General features: G+C 42.3%; 1 pseudogene; it reads right to left on the bottom strand.

Annotated features, from left to right (window-relative positions):
- Window positions 1–692: 692 nt before the first annotated feature.
- On the bottom strand, window positions 693–810 carry LOC123388019 (annotated as a pseudogene).
- Between the last annotated feature and the right edge of the window lie 16788 nt (window positions 811–17598).

Here is a 17598-nt window from a genome sequence, read left to right on the forward strand (position 1 = left end):
TGCCTTCGGCTCGGGTCGCGATCTCAGGGTCCTGGGATTGAGTCCCATATCGGGCTCTCTGCTCAGCAGGGAGCCTGCTTCCCTCTCTCTCTCTCTCTGCCTGCCTTTCTCTCCATCTACTTGTGATCTCTCTCTGTCAAATAAATAAATAAATAATCTTAAAAAAAAAAATCAAGATTAAACCTCATTAGTCTGTTGATCTTCTGTGTGTGTGTGTGTGTGTGTGTGTGTGCATGCATCTGCAAACATAAATTTTCCTCTATTTCCAATGTTTCCTTATAGAAAAGATTTCATAACAAAGCTTTGCTAGTACACTTTGATTTTTAACTTAAATATATATTCTGAAAATTTTTCTTTTAATGTTTTTAATTCTTGCCAAACTGATAGATAAGAAATTGTATCACAGATGAAATTTGTACCTTGTTACAAATAAAACTTATTATATAAAATATTTAAGACTAATTTAAATATATGTGTTTTGTGAATGGTCTGCACATGCGTTTTTGTGTATCTTTTTCCATTTCAGTTTTGCCTTCTCCTCAATTTTTAAAAGTGCTTTTTATTTTAGGAATTTAGCCTTTTATCTGTAACATATGTTGCAAATTTTATATTTCTGTTTGCCATTTTAGAAAATAGTTGAACTGAAAGATATTGAAGATAAAGCATACAAGTCCATGGGATGCTACTAACGCAGAGATTGGAGGAGAATGTACAACTGAAATGGAGGTATTAGGATAGAGGACATGTCAGATATTAAACTGATAAGAACAGATACTACATTTGATCTTAGCCAAAAGGCCGAGAAGTGATGAAATGGATATATTAGGGAAAAGAGATGATACACTTCCACCGAATAAGAAGGTGAAGGATGGAAATGAAACAAGTGAAAGGACAGAATGAAAATAAATATCAGAACAGAAATCTATGACATGGAAAACAAACATAAAGTGGAGTCAGCATTACATACATTTTTTGAAAAGATTAATAATATCAGTGAAATTCCTAACTCAAATAAAGCCTAAATCTCCACCAGAAATGAAAAGGAGGATGTTTCTACAGACCCTAGAGAGTTACAAGTGGGCATTATAAATACATTATATCAGCAAATTTGATAATTTCAACTAAATGTACAAGTATCTTAAAAATAACAACTTATATAAGTTACATAAGAAGAAACAGAAAGTCATATATGGATTATAAGATTGAATCAGTTATTGAAATGTTTCTCACAGGGAACAATTAACTAGATGATTTTATTGATCAATTATTCCAAACATATATGAAGGAATGTCAGCCTCACATGAATACTTCCAGGGCATAGATAAAGTTGGAACACTTAACATATACAAGATCTATTTAACATTGATACTAAAATATGACCAGGACATTGTAAGAAAGAAAAACTACAGACAAATCTCTGTAGTGAATGTGGATGCAGAAATACTATATAAAACATTAGCAAATTAAATCCAATTACATATAAACAGTTACATATTATCACCAAATGGGGATGTATTTCAAGAATTCAAAATTGAATTAACACTCAAAAAGCTATCTATTCAATCTAACTTTCAAATATAAATACAGCAAATTAGGTGATTATATTAAAAAATGCACAAAGTGCATTTGATAAATTCAATGTCCACAGTGACAAAAACCTCTTAACAAAGTAGAAATCAAAGGAAACATTAAGTCTGATAATGGTTATCCATACAAAGTTAAATGAACCATCATACTTGATTCCTTTTAAAAAAAAAAAAAAAAAGGAGGTTTACCTTGAAGTTTGGAAACAAGTCAAGGTGGTAGCTGCTGGAGTTGCCAATCATTACATTAGAAAAGATAATGAAATGGCAAAGAAATTTTGAAAAGTTTGAAACAAAGTCATTATTTGCAAAGAGCATGATTATGTATGTAGAAAATCCAATAGAATCTTCACACTAGTGGAAATGAATAAGTTTGAGAACTTATTCAATTGTCCAGATGCAAAATTCATTTTTTAATTAGTGAAATTAATTAATTGTTTAGTTAGTGATGTTTCAGATTCATAACAAAACTGACCAGAAACTATAGAGAATTCCCATATACCTCCACTCCTAACACACACAATCTCCACGACTGTGGACATTAGTACATTTGTTATAATTGATGAATATACATTGGTGAATCATTGCCACTCAAAGCCCATAGTTTATACTAGGGTTTATCTGGGGTGTTGTACATTCTATGGTTGGACAAATGTATAAAGACATATAACCATCATTATAGTACCATACAGAATAGTTTCACTTCCTTAAAAATCCTCTGCTTCACCAATTCATCCTGCTTCCTCCTCACCTCTGGTAATCACTGATCTTTTTACTGTCTCCATAGTTTTGCCTTATTCAGAAAATTATATAGTTGGAGTCCCATAGATTGACTTTGAAGACTGACTTTCTTTTTCAGTAATACATATTGAACTTGCCTATATGTCTTTTCATGGCTTGATAGCTCATTTCTTTTTAGTGCTAAAGAATATTTGATCGTCTGATTCTGTGACTTTATCTATTCACGTACTCAAGAGTATCTTAGATGCTTCTAAATACTGTCAATTATGAATAAATCTATAAACATCTGTGTGCAGATTTTCATGTGTACCTAATTTTCAATAATTTGGATAAATACTAAGGAGTGAGATGGTTGGACTGGATTGTAAGTGTATTTTTCGTTTTGTAAGAAATTGTCAACTGTTCTTTAAAAGTATCTGTGCCATTTTGCATACCCACTGGCAATGACTAAAAGTTCTTTGACGGCACTTGTTATTGTCAGTGTTTTCAATTTTGGTCATTCTAATAGATATTTAGTGTTATCTCATTGTTTTAACTTGCAATTCCCAAATGAGGAGAAGCTTTCCTTGTTCCTGGTCTTAGTGGGAAAGCTTCAAGATCTTCACAATTAATAGGATGTCAGCTGTGCAATTTTTTTAAAAATTTTATTTATTTATTTGACAGACAGAGATCATAAGTAGGCAGAGAGGCAGGCAGAGAAAGAGGAGGAAGCAGGGTCCCTGCTGAGCAGAGGGTCTGATGCGGGGCTCGATCCCAGGACCCTGGGATCATGACCCAAGCTGAAGGCAGAAGCTTTACCCCACTGAGCCACCCAAGTGCCTGAGCTGTGCAATTTTGCAGATGTTTTTAAACAAATTGAGAAAATTCTCCTCTTTTCCTAGTTTGCCAAGAACTTTTAGCATGAATGGATATCGGATATTGCCAAATGCTTTTTCTGATTCTATTAATATGATCATGTGATTTCTCTTCTTTAGCCTATTGATGTGCTAGGTAGGTTACATTAACGGATTTTGAATGTTGAACCAGGCCAGCACACCTGATACAAACCCCACTTGGTTGTGGCCTAAATTCTTTCTCTACATTGTTGGATTTGATTGCTAATATTTTGTTTAGTACTTTTGTGTCTCTGTTTATGGGAGATGTTAGCCTATGGTTTTCTTAGAATGCATTTATCTGGTTTTTATAGTAAGGTAATGCTACCTGGTGGATTCAGTTAAAAAGTGTTTCCTGTTTTGATCTTCTGGAAGAGATAGTAGATTAATTGGTATCATTTCTTCTTTAAATGTTTGATAGAATTCGCCAGGGAGCCCATCTGGGCCTGAGGCTTTCTGTTTGGTAAGACCATTAATCATTGATTCTATTTAATTATGTAAATATATTGATTTATTATTGTTATTAATCATTATCTGTTGGTTATTATTTAATATACTTAATTATATAAATAAATAGATAATAATATTCCATATTATTAAATATGTAAGTTTGTGTATATGTTCTATGTCTTCTTTTTTTTTAAATTTTAAAGCAAGGTTTCATCTGTTTATCTAAGAGACAGAGAGAGCAAGGCAGGGAGGGGCAAAGGGAGAGGGAGAAGCTAACTTCCTGCTGAGCAGTGAGCCCACTGTAGCACCTCATCCCAGGACCCCAAGATCCTAACCTGAGCTAAAGGCAGACGCTTAACCAGCTGAGTCACCCAGGCATCCTTGATCTATGTCTTCTCATGTGAGTTTTGACAGATTGTGTCTTTCAAGGAATTGTACTATTGCTTCTTTGTTATGAAATCTATAGACATAGAGTTGTTCATAATAGTCTTTATTTTTTGTTTTAGTACCTATGAAATCTGTACTGAAACCCTTCTTCCATTTCTGATCTTAGCAGCTTGCGTCTTCTCTCTTATTTTCTTAGTTAGGTTGACTAAAGGTTTATTGATTTTGTTGGTTTTCCCAAAAAACTCTTTTTAGTTTTGTTTTTCTCTGTTGATTTTTTGTTTTCAATTTCATTGATTTCTGCTCTAGTTTGTATTATTTTTTTCTGCTTACTTCGGATTTTATTTGCTCATATTTTCCTAATTTACTCAAGTGGAAGTGTGGATGATTGATTTCAGATCTTTTTTCTTCTTTAATGTGTGCATTAGGGGCTATAATTTCCCCCAAGCACTTATTTGCTGCATTTCACACATTCTGTTGTGTTCTCATTTTCATTTAGGTCAAAATATATAATAATTTCTCTTAAGATTTCTTTCTGAACTTGTGTTACTTAGAAATGTTTTTCAAAATTTCTTTTTTATATGCCAGCAAATTATAACAGAAAACTAAAGTTACTGATCAAAGATATGCATTTTATAAGATATAATTTTCTTCCACTCTGTGGATGGTCAGTGGGATTCGTTAATACCTAGTGGGACTTTGATATCTTTAAAACACAAAATATGTAGAGAGCTACTTTGTTTCTGTGTATGCTTCACACTGTGAAAATATATGATGTGTCCCTTTGTCTTAACAGAGGAGAATGCCTTTTTAAATATTTTTCCATTATGATAAACATAAGACAATTAATTAATGACCTATAGGGGAATCTTAAGATGTTTTATAAGATCTAATATATTTATCCAGATGTTATAATTAGGCTTCTGAAAACTGATGCCTCATCTACAGGAACCAGAAGAGTATCATAAAAATATCTGAATGGAATATGAAACCATGTATTTACATCACTAAAAGGAGTTTTAAAAATAGCTCTGATTAGGCACAGTAATTATAAGACAAGGTGGAAAAGATTTATCTGTATAAGGAAAACCTTCCTTTCTCTATTGAAAACTACTTTTACTTTTTAAAGATTTTATTTATTTATATGCAAAAGGGACAGCAGAGCAGCAGACAGAGGCAGAGAGAGAAGCAGGCTTCCTGCTGAGCAGGTAGCCCAAGGTGGGGCTTGATCCCAAGACCCTGGCATGATGACCTGAGCAGAAGGCAGACACTTAAACTACTGAGTCACACAGGTGCCAGCTTCTTGAAAAGTCTTGCAGGCAGAATGTGGTCATTCTTGAGCATAGGTGTCTATTTAGGGCTGAAATGATTTTTTAAAAATAAAGTTTCAGGAGTATCTGGGTGGCTCAGTCAGTGAAGCATCCAACTCTGGATCGAAGCTCAGGACTTGATCTGAGTCATGCGTTCAAGCCCTGTGCTGGGTCTCGCACTGGGTGTGAAGCCCCACTTACTGCTGCTACTACTACTACTACTGCTACCACTACTATTACTACTACTACGACTACGACTACGATTTTAAAAAATAAACCAACAAAGTTTTCACTGGACTATGGGAACTTTAAGTCTCTTGTTGCTGATGGATGTGTGATGCATCCACATTACAGCACAGCAGACGATGGGAGGGAGACCGGATGTGTTGGCTCTTGGGGAATTGCAGCCCCAGAGCTTCACCTTGGCTTTGCTGGAGACAGTTAGGGTTAGGGTGGCCTTGTGAACTGCAGGGGCCTCTGGTCAGCTCAGTCACTCAGGAGCTGACTTTTGGAGGGACACATGTAAGTCAATGAACTAACAAGACTTGGATTCTTTGGTCCTAAGTCAGGGCTCTGACAATTAAAAGTGTCCTGTGGCTAAAAAACTACATGCATGTCTGGCAGAATGGCTGGGTGTGGCAGCCGAGACACCTGCATCTTCCTGTTCACCTCCTTCACACGAAGCCCTGAGGACCGGCTCTACCTGCTGCCTCTGACGCTGCAGGAGGGTGTCTGCAGCCAGCAGCTGGGGAACCAAACAGCAGCCCGGAATTTCAGGCCACTAGAGCGGATGCTGTGAGAGAAAGTCTCCTTTGAACAGTACACCCACTGCGGTGAACTGTGGCAATCTGTCCCCAGAGCATCGGGTTTAACCAAACATGCGTCTTAGTGTCATGAGGAATGTGTTGATAGAATTAACACTTTGTGCTCTGCTCATGGGTGACAGTCTGCACGGCTTTAGGGAGTTTCTAAAGGAGGAATTCAGTTAGTGTGTTGTGGGAGGTGCCCTGGCATAGATGTTCCTGACTCCCAGGGAGCCCTGTTCTTTTCTGGCTTTGGAGCTAATTAGCAGCCTCATTCAGGGAAGGTGATTGCCAGTGGGGGCTCTGTCCTTCAGCATTAATAGTAATCACAGTTCACGGCAGGGTAGTTACCAAGTACTAATGAGATCATGCTTTCTAAGGGTACTTCGAATGGTTGGGTATTATAGGAACTATAAAAATAAATGAAAATATTAAAATGATGACAATATTACCAGCACAAAGTGTCCACCTTGCAAGGCGATAGAGTCAATGCTGAACATGCAATATTTTCACAGTTTTGCTCATTCCAAACCATCATAATAATATCTACTGTTTCCAGTTAAAATCATAGTGTTTAAACAGAATTTGATTTACATAACAGGAATTTAAATGGGACAAAGTGTAAAACTCAGTTCAAACTAAAACCATTCAGGTCTCAAGGTTCAGTTAATAAGGCAGCCTAATTCTTTGCTAGAAGCATTGCTACACATTTCATTCATTTCAATTCTCCTTTTTCATAATTAGAATGAAATTAGAATAATTGCCTTCTTTATGATAACCCAGCTGCTTAGCAATTATCTCATGTCACGGCTGCAGCTCTTCATGCTGACGCTGAGCACAAGTTTCTGATGCAAGCTAAACTTGTAATAAAATGCACACACACACATCTGTGCATGTAAATGCAGATTCACACACCCATACACACAATCTGAGCATGCACACATGTGGAGATATGTTACACATGTGTACGTGCATACATATTCTTACACACCTGCGAGAATGTTCATGCATTGCGCGTACATAGCAAACACGCATGCATGCATGTGGGTGTGTTTGTATATAAATAGATTGTTGTGTGTTTTCTATAACCCTAATCTTTTAAATCTGGGCAGTACCCCTCTGCTGTCTTCACATTGTGAAGATGTAAGCAGATGACAGTTCAAAACCCCAACCACATGGCATGGGTTCTCCAGGTTAAAGAACTACAGGTCATGCCCCAAGTTGATATGTTAGCTGTGACTGCCGAAGTCTTTGCTCTTTATCCTCCATCTATGGACATGTGCCAGAACGTCAGGGCCATTTCAGGGCTTACGCGCAGGTCCTACCCTCACAGTGGAGCCACTGGTCAAGGACACTGCTGTCCCAAGTGCCGCCCCAGGGGCCAGCAAAGAGAAAGCAGCTTGGGCTTGGCTGGCTCAGTTGGTAGAGTATGTGACTCCTGATCTCAGGGTTGTAAGTTCAAGCCCCATGTTGGTCATGAAACCTACTGAAGAAAAAAAAAAGATAAAACAGCTTAAATAACCCCAAAGGTGTGCAGAGGGAAGGGTTCTCTACATATTCCTGTGAGAAAGCATACAGGGGTTTGTCAGTCATTTCTGCTGACTGACAAGTCATTTCTGCTGACTAACAAGTCATTTCTGCTGTCAGTCATTTCTGCCGACAGATCCTGGCCGTGGTCAGCACTGAGTATGTGTTTTTACACACAGAGGCTTTGATTTTCCTGTGATAAGCTCCAGAATGTGTGCTCTTCAGGCAAATCAGTGCTCAGGGCATTTAAATGAAACATATTTGTAAAAGAGCTCCAGTCCACAGTAATGGGTCGGCAAAGCCTGCCCTCCTTCCAGATCTGGAGCACATGAGCTGTCACTGTTGCCAGACTCTCACCGGGAAGGGACACATGGCATCTCACTGGGGTGCACTTTCCTGACTTTCTCATTTTCTGTGGCTTGCCCATTTTGTACCCTTTGCCAATTTTTTTTTTTTTTTGAGCTTGCCATGTTCTTGGTTTTTTTTTTGTTTTTTTTTTTTTTTCAGGTTTTGGCGTCATGGTTCTGATGCTTTCGAAGATTTATTTTTATCTGGGATGTTTTCCATCGTTCAGGTGTGAACTCTGAATGCTCTCTCCAGCCCAGGGACATCTGTCAGGTTTTCCTCTCCTTGTTATTGTCACTGTTTGATTAGAATGCACTGAAGTATTGCATAATGCACGAAGGTGTCTGAGCTGCAGGTGGAGGGCTGGGGAGTCATTTCCGACAGCGCACCTGATCCCAGCGTGGCAGCCGACCCAGCATGGCAGCCGTCCCTTCATGGCCGCACTGATCTCACTTTGAAAATGTGGACCACTTTGTCTGTTGAACCTCTGATAGCCCTAACAGATTTTGTACCGCCTCATGTCTGGTTTCTTTGGGCAGGTGTCTTCTGTGCCAGAGTCATCTGGACTTTGGACTAGGGCATCCTGTTCTGCTGTCCGGGGGCCTTTCTCTCAGCATCTCCTTCATGCAGGTGCGTGGGAGGCACAGGGAGCATGGAGGGTAGAGACAGATGGGTGCCTGACCCAGCTCTGAATTAGATCGCTCGAAGTCCTTCCCCTGCCCGGCACCAGGGGGTACCTGCAGCCCGGGCATAGGGCATACTCAGACACAAGCAGGGATGCTTGCCCAGAAGGTCTCGCACTCACCAGGTCTTTGATAAGTTCTCCTAGGGACTCACCCATGGACTGAGTCCAGGAAAGTGCACAGACTGGTACTCCCCCAGCCCCCAGTCCGGCTCTCTTCCCACCACCTTGAGAGCACCTGCCCTCCTCTCTCTGCCCTCCAGGCACTAGCAGGTGCCACACGAGCATTTTATGTTCTGATGGCCATTCCCATTCATAAGACAGAGAGCCACCTGCCCTGAGGTGCAGGGATCAGGGGCCCCCTGCTTTGAAACTGTCCTGGGGGCCCCTGGCTCTCCTTCCCCCTGGAGATCCAGGCTGAGGCTGCTCCAGGCCAATCTGACCTCAGCACGGACCTTGGGAGCAGCAAGGCCTGGGCCAGTTCCTGGCCGGGGGGCTCTTGAAACAGCAAGTTTGGAGTGTTGGGAGGCCTTGGGATCTACTATACCAGCAGGGCCTGAAAGCTGATTTCACTGACACAGAAGCACCACCAGAGGCTTTTTCGAAGCAGCCCTGTTGTCCAAATAAAGATGATTTCAAGAGGCCAGAAGACCGGGAGGCGGCCCACCATCATTCCGCGTGTGCATGGCTGGGCCCCACGGGTCCTCAATTCTGTAGGTGGCAGCCCAGACAGAACTGCAGCCGTTCTGGACTATGGAGATCACCCGATTCCAAGTGAAACAGGTGTCCTTATGCCTCCTTCCCCACCTTCCCCCGCACTTTGTTTTCAATACTGTTGGGAAAAAAGACTAAAAACAGATCTCCCAGCCCAAAACCTCCCCACAGAGGAAGAGGAGAAAGAAAACACTCATTACGGCCTCGGCATTAAACCAGAAGCTGACTCAAGTCCCAGGCAGCCCAGCCAGAGTTACAGGGACAGAGAGAAAGTTCACCTTTCCCAAAGCTGAGGCTGCGGCACCCACCGCACACAGCCCCCCAAGGCCTCTGACTAGTCAGCAACTAGTCAGTCAGGTTGGGGACCAGCACCCTGTGTCACTCCCGTGAACACTAAATCCATCTTGTCTATGGATGGCCACCTGTACTGCCCAACTGGCTTTATCCTGAAGAGAAACCAAGTCTCAGGTCTACATCAGGAAGTGGTTCGCAGCTGGAGCAAGGTGCCCTCGGTGAGTGCCAGACTCAGGCTCCTGGGGTCCCAGGAAACTGAGAAATGGGGGCTGCCTTGCTGGAGGCTCCCAAGTCCTACAGAAAACTTCCCTGGGACTTAGAGCAGGCAAGAGGCCATTTAGCTTTCAGAAAGAGTTAATATGCATCTCAAAGAGACAGAGGAAGAATTTCTAACCTCAAGTTTCCTAAAGCAAATGTTCTGAGGAAGGGGAGGAGGTGGGAAGTTTCTTCCCTTATTTTCAGAAGTAAGCCTCTTAGTTTTAATGGGCATTTGTCCTTACAATAGTCAGTATTTAGGCCCACAAAGCCCCCTGGAGAATTAAGTGACAACCAAGGCTTCTCTCAACCAAGGCCCATCATCAGTGGCTCCAACAGAAGCACAAGGGGCCTGGGTGTTGTGTGTAGCTGTAGGCGACCCTGCAGAACCTGGGTGCATGAGGACAGTCCTGAGAATGGTTTCCGTGGCGGGAGGGTCTGCCTGAGGCTCCAACTGCAAATCCACTTACAACCCAGGACTCAGAGGCTGGCTTCAGGCCTCCAAGCCCAGAACCCTCCCTACAGATGGCCCCGGGTGGCTCCCTCCTCTCAGGCTGCAAGCTCAGGCTCAGCAAGCACGGGTGCAGCCCAGTCCTGGAACCTGGAAGCTGCGTTCGGAGGAAGACTGCTGATACCGCAGTTTGCCGTTCCATCAGCAAACACCTGTGAACGTGTGTTCCACGCCGAAGATGCTGTGGGCTCTGCTGGGGGAGCAGCGCACTCACGGGGTGGGGGGCATGAGCAGCAGTCAGACAGGACCTCAGGTCGTGTGGTCAAGAGGGACTTGCTGAGGCAGTGACATGAAGCTGGGGCCTTGGTCCCTAAAAGCCTTGCAATGGGCTGTTATTCAAGCTCAGCTCCAGTCTGGGACCTGGGTTCCCGAGGCAGGGGCCTCAGTGCCCCCTGATGTAATCTTGTCCCTCACACCCGAGCTGCCCCTGGGGCTAGAGCGGCACCAGGCCCCCAGGTAGGCCGGGCTGCACACGTCTTTCTGAGTGGGTCCTGTGAGTGTGACCATCCAGGCCAGTACCACCTGAGGGCCCAGTCCTGGCAGCTCTGGTCCTTGGTGGTCCTAAAGGGGGCCTGAGGTTCTGAGCTTGGGGGCCACCTGGGAGGGAAGAGAAAAGAGGAGGGGGTGACAGCCCAGTTCCTCTGCCACCACATCTCCTAAGCAGGAAGCCTACAGGGTCCCAGAGCATGAACCATGCCTGTGAGCATGGAGCCTGTGGGATGTGTTTCTGGGTCAATGTCCCAACATCTGTCTCTCAGACCAACAGACCTGATCACCAAGACCTCCCTTCATGAGGGATCCCTGTTCACCAGGACAGCCCAGGCCCCAGGTGGGCCTCCTGGCACACCAGATGTCCTATCAGCAAGTAGGTGCGTGAGGCCAGGCCAACCTCAGGAGACAGGCCCACATCCCATTACCCAGCCCAGATTAGGAAGGTGGTGTACTGCCTCCCAGGCCCAGGCCACCATCTGTTAGTCGATCAGCAAACAAGTTCCCCCAAGGACACCCTTTTTCTGTGTGTGGCTGCCTTACCCTCCAGACCACAACCCCAAACTTGGCTATGCACTCTAGGTGACAGGAAGGTCCCCTCCACACAGGCTAAGCTTGGCACCAATGTGAATGTCCGGGATACTGTGTGTCCTGAGCAGGAAGGGGCGGTCTCAGCATGAGGGTCCAGGGACCCTGCAGGACACTCAGACCCAGAGCCTGATCTAAGTGACAAAGGGGTTTCCCAAAAAAGATTAAACTCCGTTGCTACTTTGATTTCAAGGTCAGTCCAAAAATTGCATTAAAAAGCACTAACCACAGATGGCCACCAATTTATCTATGGGACGTTCTTAAGACTTACACAACATTATCTGGTTTTGTTTTGTACATGGGCTATTTTGTGGCTTCTGTCACACCATAGGGACTTCCTTTGTTTTCTTTTTCCCCTATTTTTACACGGGATTTTTGCAGCAGCCCCAGAATGGTTTTCAAAGTTAGAGTTTCCTTATACTTACAACAGGTTATGCTAACAATGTCCTGTTAATAGGCTGAGAGAAATTGCTTTTCCCCTGTTGATAATGAAAAATGAAAGTCTATTAACACTGATTATTTCCAGGACTCCAGTTCATTACTTTTCTTGATAATCAAATCAAAATCCATCATTTGAGATGACTTTTCTTTTTCTTGTGGCAATGATCCATTTTTCTTTCTAATTATTCTCTTACTACTTCTAAGTTGTGCCTTAAACTATTTTAATATATTTAAGAAAAATTTCTTGACATGTGTTAAGACCAGGAACATGCTCCTTTGTAAGAAGTTAGTGCCACATTTTTGTTTTTTTTTTAAAGATATTTATTTATTTATTTGATCGGGAGAAAGCATGTGCAGGGAGAGAGAGAAAATCCCAAGCCGACTCCACGCTGAGTGCAGAGCCCGATGTGGGGCTCAATCCCAGAACACTGAAATCGTGACCTGAGCCAAAGGCAGATGCTTAACCAACTGAGCCACCCAGGCATCCCAAGAATAGTGACATCCTGATAGGGACAGAAGCTCATCCTAACATTTAAAATACTGATCACAGGGCTCCCCGGAACCATGCACAAACCGGCCCCAGCAGGAAACCCATCGTCCTAGAATCCAGACCAGCCATCAGTCTCAGCATACCAGTGAACAAATTATGCAGTGTCTTCGTTATGGGTTTCCCTTCGTTTATGGTGGTCTAGCCCTTTACCCACCTCTTGGGAGATAAGCTGTGTCCAGTGCCCCCTGTCAGTAGGGGTCCTTTGTGCAGCTCATTCTGTGTGGCAGGCCACACAGAACCAGGGGCCACTTGGGTCTCCAATACTTGGAGGACCTGGCAAAGCTGGGAGAGGAGAGGGCACATTGGAAGGACAGCTGCAGCTCAGGCGTCTGACTGTTGTTCTCTAGTGTAGACACAACCCAGCAAGTAACACGAATTCGATGGTATCAAAAAATATATGTATATATATATATATATATATATATATATATATATATATATATATACTTGGAATTTAAAATTATTAGATAATGAGCATGCTAGCAAATTTCACCCTCTTTTTCCCCTACTTCCCAAGAGTAAACTTACCTGTAGAGCTATTTTCACAGTTGCTGATCAATGGTTCCAGGATTTCGGAGGGCGTCAGGTTTTAGAGGTTTGCTGCTCCCGTTTTGCCGATGGGTGATTTGTGGGTCGTGCAGCTGTCACAAGTGGCAGCATTTTAAAAATGTTTGAGGTCATAATACAACTAGAATTTCCATAGAATTAATTCCAGTTTGTGGTGTAGAAGCAGGTTACATTTTCCAAGAGAACCCTTACAGGTTGCAAGGACAGCCCTATACGACCTTGGCCAGTGGTTTGGGACTTTTCCATGTTCTTCCTATGGGGAAAGATTGTGTCAGAGCAGGTGGTGGGGAAAGCTGGGGTCTGTCCTAACCTGGTGGGTCAGAGTCACAGCCCCAGGCCCCTGAGCTCCACCAGTGTCTGCTGTCACAGGCGCCAAGCTCAGGCCTACAAGGGGCTCCTGCAAGACAGACATACCCCTGAGACATGGGCCCTGGAGCAGGTGAGGCAGCAGGAGCCCATGATAGGGAGGGTGGGACTCTCGGGGTCAGAGCCCCAGGCCATCTTGTACCCTTCAGGGTGTCAGCCATGGGGGAAATCACAATGTCTATGGGTCAGAAAGAGTCTAGACCATCTGCAACAGGCAGTCACTGTATCAAGCAGGTGGGTTTGGAAGAGGGAGATGCCCCTAATAGCTCTTCGGGTTCATGTGGCTGTGCTCAGCTGGCTTCAAGGACCAGGGAGCACTTTGCGGACATTTCCAGAGGGGCTGGTTGCAACATTTGGGGTGGTGGGCATTGATAGCTGGCCATCTGGAACAGGCAGGGGTCCTTGGAATGAAGGTGACCTAGGGCATAGCCAGCAGCCTTCTAAGCAAGCTGTGGTTTGCAGCAGGAATGGTTCTTCTACTCCAGGTGAAAGACAGGGGGCATGCGTGGGGCTGGCGTGTGCCCAGCACCCTCAGGCCTCTTATGAGGCAGAAGGGGCATGTCAGGTCCCCTCCTCTTTCCTAGACATCACATCCATGCCAGCTTTAAGGTAGGACATTCCCTTACAATAGTGAGATCCCCAAAGGCGCTTTGGGAATTATTTCGACGTTATCAGGCTACAGCTTTTTGTTGGGTCTTCTGTGGGAGGTATACAGCGAAATGGAGCAGCAAGGACAGAATACATACATCCTGCCTCCACACTTGCCCAGTCCCCCCTCCAGGAGGTGCATTTATAACAATTAATGCACCAACATGGATGCTGCACCACTCCCCAATGTCCACAGTTTACCTTGGGCTCAGTGGGATTTCGGGTCCACGTTCTATGGGCTTAAAAAGTGCGTGCTCACCTGTATCCACCATTATAGCTTTATACGAAGTATTTTCACTGCCCCAATTATCATCTTTGCACCAACTACTCACCCTTCCCTGCCGGATCCTGGTAACCACTGATCCCTTACTGTCCCTGCAGTCCTGCCATTTCCAGAACATCATATAGTTGGAACCATATACTGTGTAACCTTTTAAGATGGGCTTCTTTCACTTAATAATATACATTAAGGTTCATCCATGTCTTTTCATGGCTTGGTAGCAAATTTCATTTTAGTCCTGAGTCATCTTCAATTGTTTGGATGAACTGCTGTCTGTTTTCCCATTCACCTACTGAAGGACATCTTGGCTGCTTCCAAGTTTGGGCAATTATAAATAAAGCTGATATAAGCATCCATACATGGGTTTTTGTGTGGATAGGATTTTTCAACTCCTTTGAGTAAAGAGCAGGGAATACTCTTGCTGGATCATATGATTGTTTTATAAGTTTGGTGTTTTAAAACACCATGTGTTTTTCTTCCCATGTGGTGGCCCCATTCTGCACCCCCCGGCAGACCAAGAGCTCCTGCTTGTTGTCGGTGTTTCAGATTCTGGCCATACTCGTAGGTGTGCATTGTTCTAATCTGCACGTTCTGGATGACACAGGACGGAGAGCATCCTTTCATATGCTTATTCGCCATCTGTGTCTTTTCTTTGGTGAGGTATCCGCTAACATTTTTCCATCTATTTTTAAACTGGGTTGTTTGTTTTCCTTTTGAGATTTAAGAGTTGTTTGTATATTTTGGATAACAGACCTTTATATATGTTTTGCAAATATTTTCTCCCAGTCTGTGGTTTGTTTTCTCATCTTCTTCATAGTATACTTTGAAGCATAAAAGTTTTTAATTTTTTTAAAGATTTTATTCATTTATTTGAGAGAGACACAGAACATGAGCAGTAGGGAAGGGCAGAAGGAGAAGCAGACTGACATCAAGACCTGAGCCAAAAGCAGATGCTTAACTGACTGAGTCACCCAGACGTCCCAAAAGTTTTTAATATTTAATGAAGTCTTATTTGCTTAATAAGTTTGTCTTGTCAACTTGTCAATTTTTTCTTTCACGGACTGTGCCTTCGATACTGTATCTGAAATTATCGCCATATCCAAGGTCATCTCGATTTTTTCCTGTATCTTTTAGGAGTTTTATACTGTTGCATTTTACATTAAGGTCTATGGTCAATTTTCAATTAATTTTTCCGAAAAGTGTAGGGTCAGTTCTATATTCATTTATTTGCTGTGTGGATGGCCAGTTGTTTCAGCACAATTTGTTGAAAAGATGATCTTTTCTTCATTACATTGCTTTTGCTCCTTTATCAAAGATAACTTGCTTATATTTATGTGAGTCCATTTCTGGGCTCTCTATTCTGTTCCGTTTATCTGTTTGTCACTTTGATGTTTATTTCTTTTTATCCCCCCATTTTATCCAGCGAAGGAGAGACACAGTTTCACTTCTTTTCCTCCCCACCTATTTAATTAACTCATCTATCAAATCACATTTTCTATCCTTCTCTCTCTCTCTTTCTTTCTTTCTCTCTTTCTTTTCCTTCCTTTTTCTTTTTTTCTTTCTTTCCTTCTTTCCTTTGGGGAGAACATTAAAGTTCTACCGTTGTGGCAGATCTCAACTATACAATACCTACCATCTACCAACTGTAGTCCTCATTCACATTAGATTCTCAGACCTTATTCATCTTATATCTTAAAGTTCATCCCATTTTACCAACTTCTGTTTCTCCAGCCTCCAACAACCACTTTTCTACTCTGTTTTTTATAAATTTTATTTGTAAAATTTTTATTTTATTTATTTATTTTTAAGATTTCACATATAAGTGATACCATGTTTGTCTGGCTTGTTTCATTTGGCATGATGTCCTCAACAGTCCATTTCATGTTGTCACAACATGACTTCCATCCCTTTTGTGGCTGAATAAAATCTCATTGTATGCACTAACCACATCTTTTTTATCCATTTGTCTATGGACAAACACACAAGTCATTTCCATGTCCTGGTTATTGTGGATAAAGCTGCAGTGATCATGGGGGTGAAAATAGCTCCTTGTGGTACCGATTTTATTTCCTTTGGATATATACTCAGAAGTGGGATTGCTGGATCATATGGTAGCTCCATTTTTAGCTTTTTGAGAAAACTCTGTGCTGTTTTCCATAGTGGCTATGCAATTTACATCCCCACTGACAGTGCGCAAGGGTTTGATTTTCTGCACATCCTAGCCAACACATGTTATCACTTGTCTTTGTGATAATAGCCATTCTGACAGGAGCGAGGTGATATCTCTTTATGGCTTGATTGCATTTCCCTAATGATGAGTGATGTTGAGCATCTTTTCATACACTTATTGGCTATTTGTATAGCTTATTCAAAAAAAATGTTTATTCAGGTCCTCTGCTCATTTTTTAATTGTTTGGGTTTTGCTATTGAGTTGTATGAATTCTTTATATATTTTGGCTATTAATTTACCATTAGATATATAATTTGCAAATATTTTCTCTCATTCTGTAGGTTCCCCTTTTTTTGTTGTTGATAGTTTCCAGTGTTGTGCAGAAGCTTTCTAGTTTGATGTAGTCCCACCTGGGTTTTTTTGTTTTTGTTTTTGTTGCTTTTGCTTCTGGTATCAAATAAAAAAAATATATTGCCAAGACTAAGGTCAAATAAGTTTCTCCTTTGTCATCTTCTACGAATTTCATGATTTCAGGTCTTACATTCAAGTATTTAATCCATTTTGGGTTGATTTTTGTGCAAGGTGTAAGATTGGAGTCCACTTCCATTCTTTTGTGTGTGACAATGTAGTTTTATCAACACCATATATTGAAAAGACTATCCCTTCCCTGTTGTATATTCTTGGTGGATTTGTCATAAATTGATATATAAACTCATGTAGGCATGGGTTTGTTTCTGGCTTCTCTGTTCTGTTCCATTGATCTATGTGTCTGTTTTTATGCCAATACCATATAGTTTTTTAAATTGAAATATAGGGGCGCCTGGGTGGCTCAGTGGGGGAAGCCTCTGCCTTCGGCTCAGGTCATGATCTCGGGGTCCTGGGATCGAGTCCCGCATTGGGCTCTCTGCTCAGCAGTGAGCCTGCTTCCCTCCCTCTCTCTCTCTCTCTGCCTGCCTCTCTGCCTACTTGTGATCTCTTTCTGTCATAAAATAAAATAAAATCTTTAAAAAAATAAAAATAAAAAAATT

Source organism: Mustela putorius, unplaced genomic scaffold (genome assembly GCF_011764305.1).
Source record: "Mustela putorius furo isolate JIRA1106 unplaced genomic scaffold, ASM1176430v1.1 tig00003869_pilon_pilon_pilon, whole genome shotgun sequence".
Taxonomy (NCBI): Eukaryota; Metazoa; Chordata; class Mammalia; order Carnivora; family Mustelidae; genus Mustela; species Mustela putorius.